The 13,711-nt window shown below is 36.0% G+C and overlaps 1 protein-coding gene across 2 annotated transcripts in view; it reads right to left on the bottom strand.

Annotated features, from left to right (window-relative positions):
• VGLL3 (vestigial like family member 3) overlaps positions 1-13,711 on the bottom strand; it is a 44,363-nt gene that overhangs the window by 7,455 nt on the left and 23,197 nt on the right. The window lies entirely within an intron of this gene.

Here is a 13,711-nt window from a genome sequence, read left to right as displayed (position 1 = left end):
AAAAAAAAAAAAAAAAAAAAAAAAAAAAAAGAATTGATGAAGTTAAATTTTCGGTTATGGGGCAGAAATAAATAATAAATTGGCTTACTGAAAATGTTACACTCCAGCACACCTGAGTTTTAGGGACTATGTGATTATCAGAGTCATATCCACTAGAAAAGCAGATCCTACTTCTAAGGAGGCATAATCACTTGACAACATCATTGACTATCGCTCATAAGTAAGTTGAATATGCTTCCAATTAATTTTATTGCTGGAGATAAAAGAGGTAATGTGGTAACCATGCACTGGTGAACATGCTGTTGATAAAAAGAGAAGAAGAAAAATAGGAACATAAAACCTGGATGTGCAGGTAGAATATTTTAATACTGAAAAGTAAAGAAAATACTTAAATGAACTTTTCATTTCATAGATATTAAGAGTCTAGAAAACCCTTGTGGATCAGAATGCTTGCTATTAGACTAAAAGAATCTGGTAGCTTATTTCTACATTAAAAAAAAAAAAGAATCCCTGCTTCATCCTTGCTTTAATAAAGAAAAGCTATAATTATTACAAATATAAATATATACAACACTGTATTGGATGCTATATCAAAATATCCAACCTTCACCAACAACCTGACATCTAACACTGACATACTGTCAAATGATCACAAACTATGTGATGTGAGAGACAGTCATATTATCTTCTCCTACTTTATAAAATTATCACTGCTAATGATCATACAACTGCATTTGTTTGTCTGAGGCCTGGAGCAATCAGTTTAAATGCTAGTTAAGAATTTCTAAATAAGATCTACATGGGGGTAACACCTTAACACTAATGAAGGGAAAAAACATAAGAGTGAGGGCTATCCAGTTTGGAAACTATGATTTCATTTCAGGTGAATATCAAGATAGATCATGTTTACTCACCATGGAGACCTCCCTTTATTTGTTTTTAAAACATCTTTGTTTTTTCAAACTTTAAAACATCATAGCCTTCTTGTTTAAAAATCAAGTTACAATGTATTTTGAAAGTAAAAGTTCTACGTAATGTCCCCTGTCATCACACAACTTGCTGAGTATACTTCAGATGTACATGCATACACCTCTGTTTATCCTGTGCTACAACATGCTTATTTCACCAGCAATATTATCTTGGAAAACCATTTCATGTCAGTATATGTAGATCAACCCTTTTGAAGGGCTACACAATATTCATTCTTCCCTATACCATAAATTACCCAGTACTCTATAGATATGCATCATTTGGATACACACACACGTGTGTGTAAAAATATATTTGTTACTTATGTGAATATTTTGGTAGATAAGAAAAATTCCTGAAAATATGTTTGTATAATTGCTGAACCCAAGCATATACCCACATTTATGCTTACATATTTCATCAGAAAGTTTGTTTCAGAAAGTTTGTACTAATATTCATATTTGTACTATTATTATCATTATTATAGATTAAAAGTATCAATTTACATTTCTTTCAATATTAATGAAGCTGAACATGATTGAGATTATGGAATTTCTTCCTCTGTATTTTATCTTTGGCCTATTTTCTATGCTTTTAAGAAAGTAATTTCCTCATTGATTTCTAAATGCTTTTTGTATATTAGGTATAGTAGCATTTTTTCTCATGTATTACATGTATTTTTGGCCAATTTGATGAGCACTAAGTACCTCCATACTTAGTACTGAAATTTTGGACAATAATTCTTTTAAAAGTCATCACAGACAAGATGCATTCTTGAACCAGACCAAGGATTAAATTTATTATGACACTTGAATTACAATTATTCACTTATCATTACAACTCTTCCATACTAAAACAATAATAAAAGATACCTAACCATGACCGAGTAATACTTGATTAGCAGAGGGAGGGTTTTTTCAGTGTATAGAGACTTTCTCGGCGTACGTTTAGAATTGGCTTAAAATCTCCACACTGTCAGGAACAATGAGGTGAAAACTGTCTGAACCTGCCGAAATATCTTTAATTCAGATTCAGAAGAGGAGTAGAAATTTAAAGCTCTCTGAACCTGGCATCACCGGTAGACCATAATTTACTGCATTATTGTAAGAAGCATGGCCCCCACACACCTGAGGCCAACATTGCAGGTGACTAGCAGTTCAGTGGCCAGGTGTTTCCCACTGCTCCTGGCCCAGGTGGCAAGCCCCCTTAGTCTGCCTGCCCTCTCAGACCTCTCCTCCCTCCGAAACCACAAACTCATGCACAGACTCTCCCAGCCCTTGCCTTTAGCGCTATCCACTACCTCAGACTTGTGCGCTTTAAATGCCCAGCTGGAAGGGAAATTGGCAAGTACTTTAAGCATCAGGATATGGAATTACAAATCTGGACGAGCCATTCTAAAACCGACCCTTTGGACAAATATATAATATAAATCACAGTTAGGTAGTTTTTGATCACAGCAGCAATTTACCACGTTCAAAATGTCAGTGTCAGTGTGATAACCTCTTGGCTGAGAGAAGCCGGGGATCAGGAGGTGCAACATGGCATGAAGACACCTCTCACCAAGTTAGTGACCTCAATTTCAAAGCAGATAAAAAGTAACTTTGAAGACAGAGACAAAGAATAAAGCAAAAAAGGAATGGGGAAGAGTGAAATGAAATACCCTCTGTAATTTCTTCTACAGTCTTTCTCCCAGAACTGGAGAGGAGCAAGACCAAAAAAACGCCTGGATCACTTATTGTAACTGAAACCACAAGTTATAATACTCTCAAGAGATTCTAACTATCCAGACATCTGCTGGATAACAAATACAGCCAAACATGCATCTTTAAAGAGGTTTCTAGGTTATGCAGTGACAGCTTTACGATCCAGAAAATAGATAATCCAACCAAAGGAAGAGCTAATCTGGATCCACTGCTTACCCATAAAACCTTAATTAGGGACATAACACCAATACAGCAAACATTCTACCTGAAACTATGAGTTAGTTAAGAACTCTAAAATTTTAAAACTTACTTCAGAACTGCAGAAATACAATGTAATTTTTATGCCCATTTAGTTTAAGTAATCAATCTTCCCATTAAATCAAAACATATTGGAAAATATTCAGTAAGAATGAGATATGGTGTATATAGATCAATTCTACACTGACATCAGTAATTTTTCATCTCACTTCTATGTGACATGAGCACAAGCTCACTCTGACATTTTCCAGAAACGTCTGTCCAATCCAAGCAAACATAAATAGGGCTTCAATGATTGTGAAGATACTAGATGTCACCTGATACTGCTCAAACAAGGCAGCTATGAAAATAAGCATTATAACACATGCTTGTGGTCGACAAAAATTAAATGCCCAGTATATCCGGCTGTAACCAAACAAAAAATGGCATATTTTGCTTCTCATCAGTCTCTTGCAAGACTTTTCTTGGTCATCTTATTGCCAAGGAATTCAGAACATGTTGGCCACAGACAACTGTTTGTGAAACCTTGTATTGTTGATAAATAGAACAATAAGAGAAGAGTTAGACAGCCAGAAAGAGAATAAAAAGTATCTGTAAATTCCACAGGCCATATAGAAATTTCGTATAGAATCTTTGTAGCCTATTTGAAAGTCAATGTGAAATTGCCTGGGGACAAGTTCTAAAATGGATTTCTTCGTTCGAGCTGTTTCTTTTAGATGCATGCCTATATGTGATACAGGAAATAGGAAAGCATTACTGAAAAGACAATTTGCTGGTACAAATACACTGACCCCTGAAACAAGCCTTTTAATGCTTTGAGTGGTTCTCCATTAGAGTCATGTTGGAATTAAGTATGAGTTTTTTGAACCTCTATAGCTCTCCTCTCAGGCAAGCATATAAGCTTCTCTTGGGAAGACACTGTGTACTTTGACAACATCCCCAATCCCCATCCCCAATCAACGACAGGTAGTTGATGACAACTCTTTCAAGAAAATAATCAAATATAATGGTGTTGCCCAATTTTGCTTGCAATTTTTAAGGGAACATTTCAGAAAGCAAGAGATGCCATCCAATTTATATAGCTACTGATAGCAACTTGTTCACAAAATTAATACTAGAATGGAAAAATGAATCTGTTTTTAGTTCACAACTTTTGAAGATTAGCATGTATTAATGGAGTTTTGGTGAATCTAATTATATGCATTGTCTAACTTCCTTATTCTGCACATAAAATTTCCTTTCGATCTATGTGAGTGTCAAGAACAAATATCTCAACCAACCGTAAGCACAATGGGATAGGATGTACTTTTTTAGTAACCTCTACCAAATGGTAGAGTGTTTAGATGGAGAAAACTATGTTTAAAAATGCCAAAGCTGTATATTCTGATGACCCTTCAAATCCTTATCTTCTTGATTCTTTATCCTCCCTTCTCTCATAATCTGCCCAACCAATACAAAAGCACCCAGTTTTCAAGGTATGGCCAATACCAGCAAACACCACTACTGGGAAATTTGACTCCAATAAATATCACAGCTATTCTTCAAGAACAGAAACAAATTAAATTAGAAATAGTCAGGAAGTGATAGAGGCATTTAAAGTTTGCATCTCAATTATGCATGATGCTTCACATCTCCAGTGTGACTTTTTCTGTTTGAAGTGTACCATATTTATTAAGAATAATGAGAGCTTCAGCTCTGCACCATGTGTCACCATCTAGAAACACAACCACGTTCATTAGTTCATTGGAATCTCCTAGTTGTGTCAAAGTAGGGAGTATCAGCTCCACTTTGCATCTAAGGAAGAGGAGCGGAGAGGTAGTGAGGCTTGATCAGCATAATATTGCTAAGTGAAGATACGGGTCCTGGAATCTATTTTTTGGACCTCTGCTTTTTCCATAAACATCTCTGCAAAGATTAATGTTCCTGTATTTACCATCATTTTATGAGCCCCTAAGTTTGGAGGAAAGAGTAAATTATTGATAAAATCAATCTTCCTCCTCTCTTTTTCCTTGTCTCTTTCTCTTACATACACATATGCACATACATACATACATACATACATATTTTTCTCTTATTCTCTCCTCCTTAAACTCATAATAGTGACCCCAATACCTTCAGCCCCAAAAGGAAACACAAATTGACAAACTAGTCTTCTCTGCTTTCATTGAATTGTAAGCACTTCTTCATCTTATTTTTTGTTTCAGTCAGCAATACCACACAAAACATACTTCACTCATAGATTACCCTCTTGATAGCAGTCACTTGATTCTACTTTTTTGCTACTATGAATATTGTCACAATAAACATTTTTGTACCTCTATCCTCATATGCTGCTGCTTGTATTTGTGTGGCATAGACTCACAAGAGGAAGAATACTGTGCCAAAGGTTATGAGAATTTTTAACTGTAATCCATTTTCTAGTTCACTTTTTTACAAGCCTACAATTCTTTAATTTTCTACCAGCAATGTATGAAAAATAGCATTTTCCCTTAACCAAGATGTCTTTCACAAGGATTCACCCGCACATACCACACAGGCAATTATTTGTATTATTATGCAAATACATCCTAAAACATTCAGAATCCTCTCAGAAGGCTTCTGCATTTGTCCTATAAGGTCGGATGAGGATCTGTGGGAAGAAATCCCCAGGTTTCGGGCATTGTGACATTATGGCACCATTCTAAGGATGAAGGGCCGGGAGAAAGCATGGGCAAGATCTACGTGGCCCTGGGAGAGCAGGGGAGTTTCATTAAGGTACTGCAGAATCCAGCCCTGGATACTCAAAACTGACAGCAGTGCTCTGGAATGCATTTCTCCTCTGATTTACCATCCTGCTACTTTTCAAGCAGATCTCACTCTCTGGCTGGGATCTCCTGGCCTTTGGCATGCATCTCAAAGATGGTTTCCATTACCCTTCTGGTCACGACACTGTCATTCTGGACATGTGCCTTATACAACTAACACCGTTCAAGAGTGTGTAAATACTGTAACATACCTTTGGTGTTTTTTCTTTTTTTTCCCTCTCAGTGGAAAATAGACTTATGTCATAGGCCAAAGAAAAAGAAAAAGAATTACAGAAAGTGTGAAGCAATCAGTTGTTAATTACTAAACTCTTTACTGTCACCAAATCATAATAGACTGTAAAAAAAAAAAAAAAAGTCCACAGGAAGTATTACTTTATAAACATTCTTCCTAGTATTTTTTTTAACCCACAACTATTTCTTTGTGACATTTTAACTATTCTAATTGAGATAATGCCCTCAAGGTAAGTACCCAGAAATCTATAAATCTCTATCGACCAGCGTGACTGTCATTGAAAAATCACATAGTCCTAGGGATGGCTTCTATATTAAAATGCCATTTAATGTGTCTCCCTGCTGAAATCAAATGATTAGAAGTAAGCTTCTGTGTCTATTCTATTTTATGACACTATTAAATAAAATTCCTTAACTTCTTCATTTATAAAAATCATTAATAACGTCAGGAAAGACTTCAATGAATCACCAACCCCATAACCTTCATATATATATTAAATGACTAGTATATATGTTCCAAAGAAGTGGTGAAATGGAAAAGAGAGAAACTGTTTGTAGTTGAGCCCCTATAATATGTTTTGCTTTGATGCCTTCTCTTCTCTATGCTGAAAAATATCTTGGTGTTTTAATATTTTTTAGAGCTCATACTATCCTGTTAATTATTACTGTGGCCCTCAATGATCTCTCTCCAAATTTAGCATATTTCTCTTTCATTATAAAGCCTGGAATTGGAGCACTAGACTATCAGGTAAATATTCAAATGTCTTAGGTTGGTAACTCTTGGTTTCCTTTGGTCTTTTATTGTAAATGTATATGTTTAGAGAGAGAAATGATTTCCAAGAAGTTACTGTATGCAAAGCTCCATGATTTTGATACCCTTAATATTCCAAATAAAATTGCAAAGCTTGTCAGCACCAGACCACCTACAAGAAAGCATGGGTCTTGAGAGGTGATCTAGAGAGATGGTAACTTACAGGCTGGATGGAAAAGCAACTGGTAACTTTATATCCATTTCTCTTTCATGGAGAGAAACTGCTTCTCCATTTGCTGCTCTAGTATGTGAGCTACTTTTACCCCGCTCTTTTATTTTGTATATTTGATAAAACAAAGATATTTATATTTCTAATGGATTTCAACGTAAAGCATCCATATAGCATTAAGCAAGACTGATCTTAACCAATGAAGTAGTTTAATTAGCCTATTTCAAAGGGAACACTGTATAATAATTTTAAGCAATAATAATTACAACTTAGATTACATTAAAATGCATTTTTGGTCATTTATGAAAGACGTCTCTTTCACAAAATATTCAGATTAGAAGATTCAGATTAAACCAGATTTATATATATATATATATATATATATAAAACTATAAGTATATATGTAGAACTATGAATACATATATTTATACATATATAAGTGCATATATGTATAAATATACATTAGACATATATATATATATAGCTTATAGGCCTTATATCATAAAAAATTCAGAAAACTAAGATGATTCTACTTTTATGATATTATCAGACACATAGTATCTATGAAGAAAAAAATAAAAGAAGGATGTTTGTGAACTCCTAACTTGCCTATTGTTGCCCAGTGCTCCCTATTCACTATCAAAATTTAAGAGCTCAAAAATATTTTTTCCAGGATTCTTAACAGAGTATTTCTATTTGCAGATTAATCAAGCCCATTGGTATAAAAGTCTCTTCAGAAATAATTTGGTATATGCCTCAACATTTGAGAGAATACTAGAAACATAGCTTCCTGTACTTATGGAAAATTTCACAAACCTGCATTTTTAGGTCTATTAACTATTATAGTTACAGTTTTTCTCTGTCTCATAGGAACTGATGTCCCATTCTTTGATATATAATCTTGATTTCACTCAATATCTGAAGGTATGTTCATTAATGAGAGATGAATGTTTGATATCTGGCTATAATCACACTTTGGGGCAGAATCATATAATGATTCATTCATTGAATCTAATACTTATACAAATGTATGGTTAATGCTTATATGATAAAATGTTTGAGAAACCAGAAGGTACATCAATATATGTAAATTCTCTTTTAGATCCAGATTTCTTGAACCTGTGATATAGTACAGAATATTGTTGAATATCATTTTATTTTTTAATTTTAGGCTACCTAAATGTATCTTGTCAAAAAGAACCTGTACACCTCAACTCTAAGTTGTTTATGTATATTTTATATTGAGTCATTGTAACATTTCTCAAAGTAAAAAAAAAAGATAAATTTATAACAAAATTGGAGTTAAAATAACTTGAGGGAGCCTAAGAAAAATATATCTGTGAATCTAGAGATGAAAACAAGCTCAAGCCATGAGCAGCTTGTGTTTATAGAAAAAAAGTCATACCACAAATCATGACTCTTTTTCCTTTCTGTAAATTTAAAGACAATGGATGAAGTAGAACTTATAAAAAAAGTCAACTTTGTATTTCAGTAACAAGACCTCATTAACAAATCTTTACTTGAAAAATTAATTCAAACTGGCTGGAATATACAACATTGTATGTCCTACATTAGGTAAGTTATTGGTAATAACAGGAAATAAGAATGACAGCATTTCCATAAGATTCATTTTTTTTGGTTATGGTCACTGACAGATGAAATTGTAGGTCAGAATTTACTTAATGTCATAATGAAAAAATCTAAGCATGATAAGAAGAGACATATTCTTGCATTCATATATGCGTATCTAATAATATAGTGTATCACAATCACAAATATTTCCACATTTAACTCTCTTCTCCCTAACACACAAAGGGGCCCCATACAGTACTCTGAGATTAATCTGCCATATCCTGGGTCTTCCCTTTTTCAGCTTACCCTCTTAGGTATTATCTTCAGCCCCACCTACCCTTCCTAAACTATACCTCTTCACAGCAACTAAATGTTAGGTGAAAGTTTCTGATGGAAGTTGAAAGCTACATGGCTTTTATGATGAAAAAAAGGAAACAGCATTTCCCAAAGAGCATTCCATGAGAAGTTAATAAGTATGCTAAAAACAAAATGTGCCCAAAAGAAAATCAGATTGGAAAATCTCTTATTAAGCAAAATTTAAGATGTTTCTTTACTAAAGAATGCATAATAGCCTTTTATACGCTAAAGTGAATTCTGATCTCAAAGAGATGTATGTAGCAGGCAATGTTAACAGATTCATTTCACCATAGACCTTTCTGTTTTTCAATTAAGCGCCTCTTATCACATTCAGGAACTACTGTTCCCATGGAAGCAATAAAACCCAGTTTTGAGACTGCTAAAGGAAAGGGGAAAGTGTTATGTGGGATTTTGATAACAGCCTTTTGGTAAAGATGGGTATTTTGCACAAGGAGGGCAGATACAGATGCCCTACAATCATATCAACACACTGATCTTTCTGAGCAATGTATATGAAGTATCCATTCAACAGAGGGAGCAATAAGTGACAGCAAATCAGGCAAGGCAGGAAAGTAGGGCCAGGGAAGGGTGAGGCAAAATTTAAGGAGGTATGTACTTGCACATCTTGGAAAGTGAGTAGCTCTGTAAATTTTGAGCTGAGGCACCTCACTCTCCTCACCCTAGCTTGGGCCCATCAGAAAAGATGGACCATCTCTCCTCATGCTTGTAGAAGAATTTTGTCTACCAAACCCCAGAACTCTATTCTATTACTGTATTGCGATACTCTGTAATTAAATTTTTAAAAAATTAATTATGGCTATAGCAAATGCTCTTTGGAATATTTTCAAGAAAGAGAGAGGTATATAAAATAAAAAGTGAGGTCTCTCAACCCCATAGTTCTACTAGGTACATAGCCAAGAGGACTGAAAACATGTTCACCCACAAACTTGTATATGAGTGTTCATTACATTATGCTTATTAGCCAAAAAGTAGAAACAAACCAAATACTGAATGAATGAACAAACAAAATGTGGTATATTCATACAATGGAATAGTATCCACCCTAAAAAGGAATGAAGTTCTGATACATCCTATATGGATGAATCTTGAAAACACAGGCCAAGAGAAAGAAGGCAGACACAAAAGGTCACATACTGTATGACTCTATTTATATGACATGTCCACAGTAGGAAAATCCATAGAGGCAGAAAGTAGATTAGTGGTTGCCAGGTAATAGTGGAAGGAGGAAGTATGGAATTTCTTGTGGAGGTGATGGGAATGTTCTATACTTAGACAGTGGAGATGGTTGTAGAACATTGTCAACATACTAAAACGCTCTGAATTGTATGCTTTAAAATGCTGAAGTGTATGATATGTGAAATATTGTTCAATAATAAATTTTTTAAAGCTAAAATGAGTGAAGGTCTTATCACTTTCCCTTATGTAGCCAGAATTTATAGTGTACCTACTATGTGCAGGGCACATCTGTGAATGTTTTACTTCATTAACTCATTTTATCCTTGAAACAACCCAATGAAACATCTTTTAAAGATAAGGAAGTTGAGGCACCAAGCAGGTTAAAAAATTTGCCCAAAGCCCTGTAGCTAGCAAGAGACAGAGCTGGGCTTATAAAACCAGGCAATCTAGCTTCAAAGCTCACATTGCACACTAATTACTAGGAGTGATGGCCATTAAAAGTTGGGGTATATACTTCTAGGCACACACATGCATATGTATGTGTGTTGATAGATAACAAGTATTTGCATGGGACTATACATACTAGAGGTCAGCAAACTATAGCCCATAGACCAAATCAGGCCCACCATCTGTTTATACATAATCCATGAGCTAAGAATGGAAGAATGGATTTTATATTTTTAAATGGTTGAGAAAGAAGGAATGAAAAAAGAAGAGTATCATTTCATGACACACAAAAAGCATATAAAATTCAAATTTTAGTATCAATAGAAATTTTATTGGGACACCACCAGCTCATTTATTTTTTTGTCTGTGATGGGCTTCAACAGTACAAAAGCAGAGTTGAGAGGTGGCAACAGACAGTGTGACCCCCACAAAGCATTAAATATTCCTATCAGGCCATTTACAGAAAAATTTTGCTGACCCTTGGATTATACCATGCAAGATACGCTAAAACTTTCTTAGGTCACTAAACACTATATCATGTTCAACCTCCCAGACTTCTTAATTTCATTAAATGGCTGCAAAATTAAAATGCACCTAAAATTATTAAACCTTCCCCCTATCGACAAAAAGGGCATATTCTTTACCAAATTCCTCTCCAAATGGTTGGATTAATTTATTTACCTCCTAATGTAAAAATGACTTACATTTTGGTGGCCTAAGTACCTGGTCTTTGGGAAGTTTCGTGCCTGTCTCACCCGAATGCAGGTTCTTTTCACAGTTGCTCAATAGTCACCTAACAAAGATGTTGAGTTCTGAGCTGTTTTTGGGCTATACTGTCAGGTCAGCTTTGCACAGATTACATAGAGGGACTCATCCCTCATTCTTCTCAACAATCTTACCTTCCCTGCTTGGGTCTATTATACAGAAACTTCTTTTACAAGTAGTTAGAAAAGTGGAAGAGTAGCTACCGCTCTTTTGTTGTCCCTCTGTAGTGGATACTGTGGTGGGCTCTCAGGTCCCTCACTATTCTGTGTTGAGATATTCATTCTCCTGCTGTTGGCAGCTCATGACCTTCAGTTGTTTTGCGTTGGGAATTGCTTTCAGCTGAACAAGGCTACCTTGCCTAATGTCATGACCTTTTTTCCAGGGGCAAATCCATCCAGTAACTGATCAGTGCGGGAATATAAAAGCCCATCCACCTTGACTTAAGGCAAGACAATTATAACAGGCCATCCCAGATCTAGAGCTCCCTGTAGAATCCACTGAGTTTCAGTTGAACTTATTCATTGTGAGACTTCTCCTGTTAAATTCTTCTCCCACTGCACAAAGATGTTGCCCTGAGAACATTACTGCATAGATTTCCTACAACCAAAACTGCATCAGAGAGTCTGTTTCTTGGGGAAACTGACCTAAAACACTCCTAACTCTTCCTAAAGGAAGAGAGATGTGATATTTGACATGATGCCTGAGAATAGGAGAGGAAAATGAGTCCCTGTGGCTTAGCCCCTTCAACTCTCTCTTTTTGGGGCCACCCCCATGCAGGGAGGTGCATGCTCCTCCTGCTACCTTTGTAAGGTAAGTCATGCCTCAGACTACGCTTTTCTGAGGCAAATCTGACCAACCATCATCTCTTTTCACAGTAACGAGGCTCTAAACTCTGTGACAAGGAAGATGTCTACGGGAATCTTCTCTGAAGACTAGATGTTCCCTAGGATTGGATCTCCCAAAATCTAAATTTAGCTGAGGATTCCAGGAAGTTCAATTATGGTAGTAAGCCTAATCTAAGATCTCCAGTTTGGCCTGATCAACAATTATGCTAATGATTTGATCTTTATCTGCTTGATTCCTTTGTCTTTGTTTGTTCAGTTGTGTTAAAACTATGGGACAGGAAAGAATCATGATCATCACCCTAAACCCACACTGACGAAGAGGAGCGCTACATACGTCCAAAAGGTAAACCTTCATTCCTCAATATTAACCATTTACAGTCTAATTTAACAGTTTTAATTAATAGTCTCTTTTACCTATATAAACAGGGAGATGCTACCCCAGCCAACTCTTTAGATTGGGGCAGGTCTTAGTTCAAATCCACCTTGAGCATTTGTGATTTAGGAAGCAGTTTTCAAATAGGAAAACTGAGCTGTGTCCTTATCGGTAACTGAATCAGAGACGATCCATCTCAGATTTGGTTTAAGGATTAAAAGCAAAAATATATATAAAGTATCTCTGGCAATAACTTATATAGTGGGTATTCAATACATATTAATTCATAGCTTAGTAAGTATTAAGTACCATTATATAATATACCCATATGGGTGCTCTCTAGATTCTTCAGAGAGAACAAAAATCCCCTCTCTTCTACTTCCAAAAGGTAGGAGGTGACTTTTCATTCTGAAGAGATTGTTTCAAGTCAAAATTCTGGACAATGAGTCAGGGAATCAGGGTCACACCAAAATTAACAAGTACAAAAGGAGGTAATAAGTGACAGAGAGAAACAGGGAGCAAAGGCAATCACATCCACCTTCCCCTTTATGTTATAAAATGCAAAGGTTGGATGCTACAGACTGAATGTTTGTGTCCCCGCAAAGTTCATGTTTGATCCTAAACCCCAATATGACGGTATTAAGAGGTGAGGCCTTTGGGAGGCAATTAAGTCATGGGATGGAGCCCTCATGAATGGGATTAGTGCCCTCATAAATGAGATCCCATAGAACTCTCTTGTCCCTTCCACCAAGTGAGGACACACTGAAAAGACAGTATCTATGAAACAGGAAGAGGGCCCGCACCAGACATTGAATGTGTTGGCACCTTGGTCTTGGATTTCCCAGGCTCCAGAAATGTGAGAACTAAATGTTTGTTGTTTAGCCCACCCAGTTTATGGTATCCTGTTGGAGCAGCCCAAACTAAGAAAGAAGAGAATGTTCCATTTGCCTGCTAAGAGCATTGTTAACTCTGGCCATGCAGGTACCCGGAAAGTGAGAGCCTGCAGAGACTGGCTGCCAATGATGGCAGCTACCAAACTGGGGCTCTCATTAGATTTGGCCCCAGGCATCAAACAACTCAAGAGTTGCCTTCATACTGTTAGTGTGTGGCAAAGGAAGGAGGGAAGCCTGTGGTGGCTAGCCCCGTCATATTCTCTTCTCATAGAGAGGGAGAACCAAGTCCCCTGAGAGTTTAGAAAACCAGCTCGAAC

The sequence above is a fragment of the Physeter macrocephalus genome, chromosome 1, assembly GCF_002837175.3.
Source record: "Physeter macrocephalus isolate SW-GA chromosome 1, ASM283717v5, whole genome shotgun sequence".
Classification (NCBI taxonomy): Eukaryota; Metazoa; Chordata; class Mammalia; order Artiodactyla; family Physeteridae; genus Physeter; species Physeter macrocephalus.
Note: the sequence above shows the minus strand (reverse complement) of the source record. Positions and strands in the feature narration are given on the sequence as shown.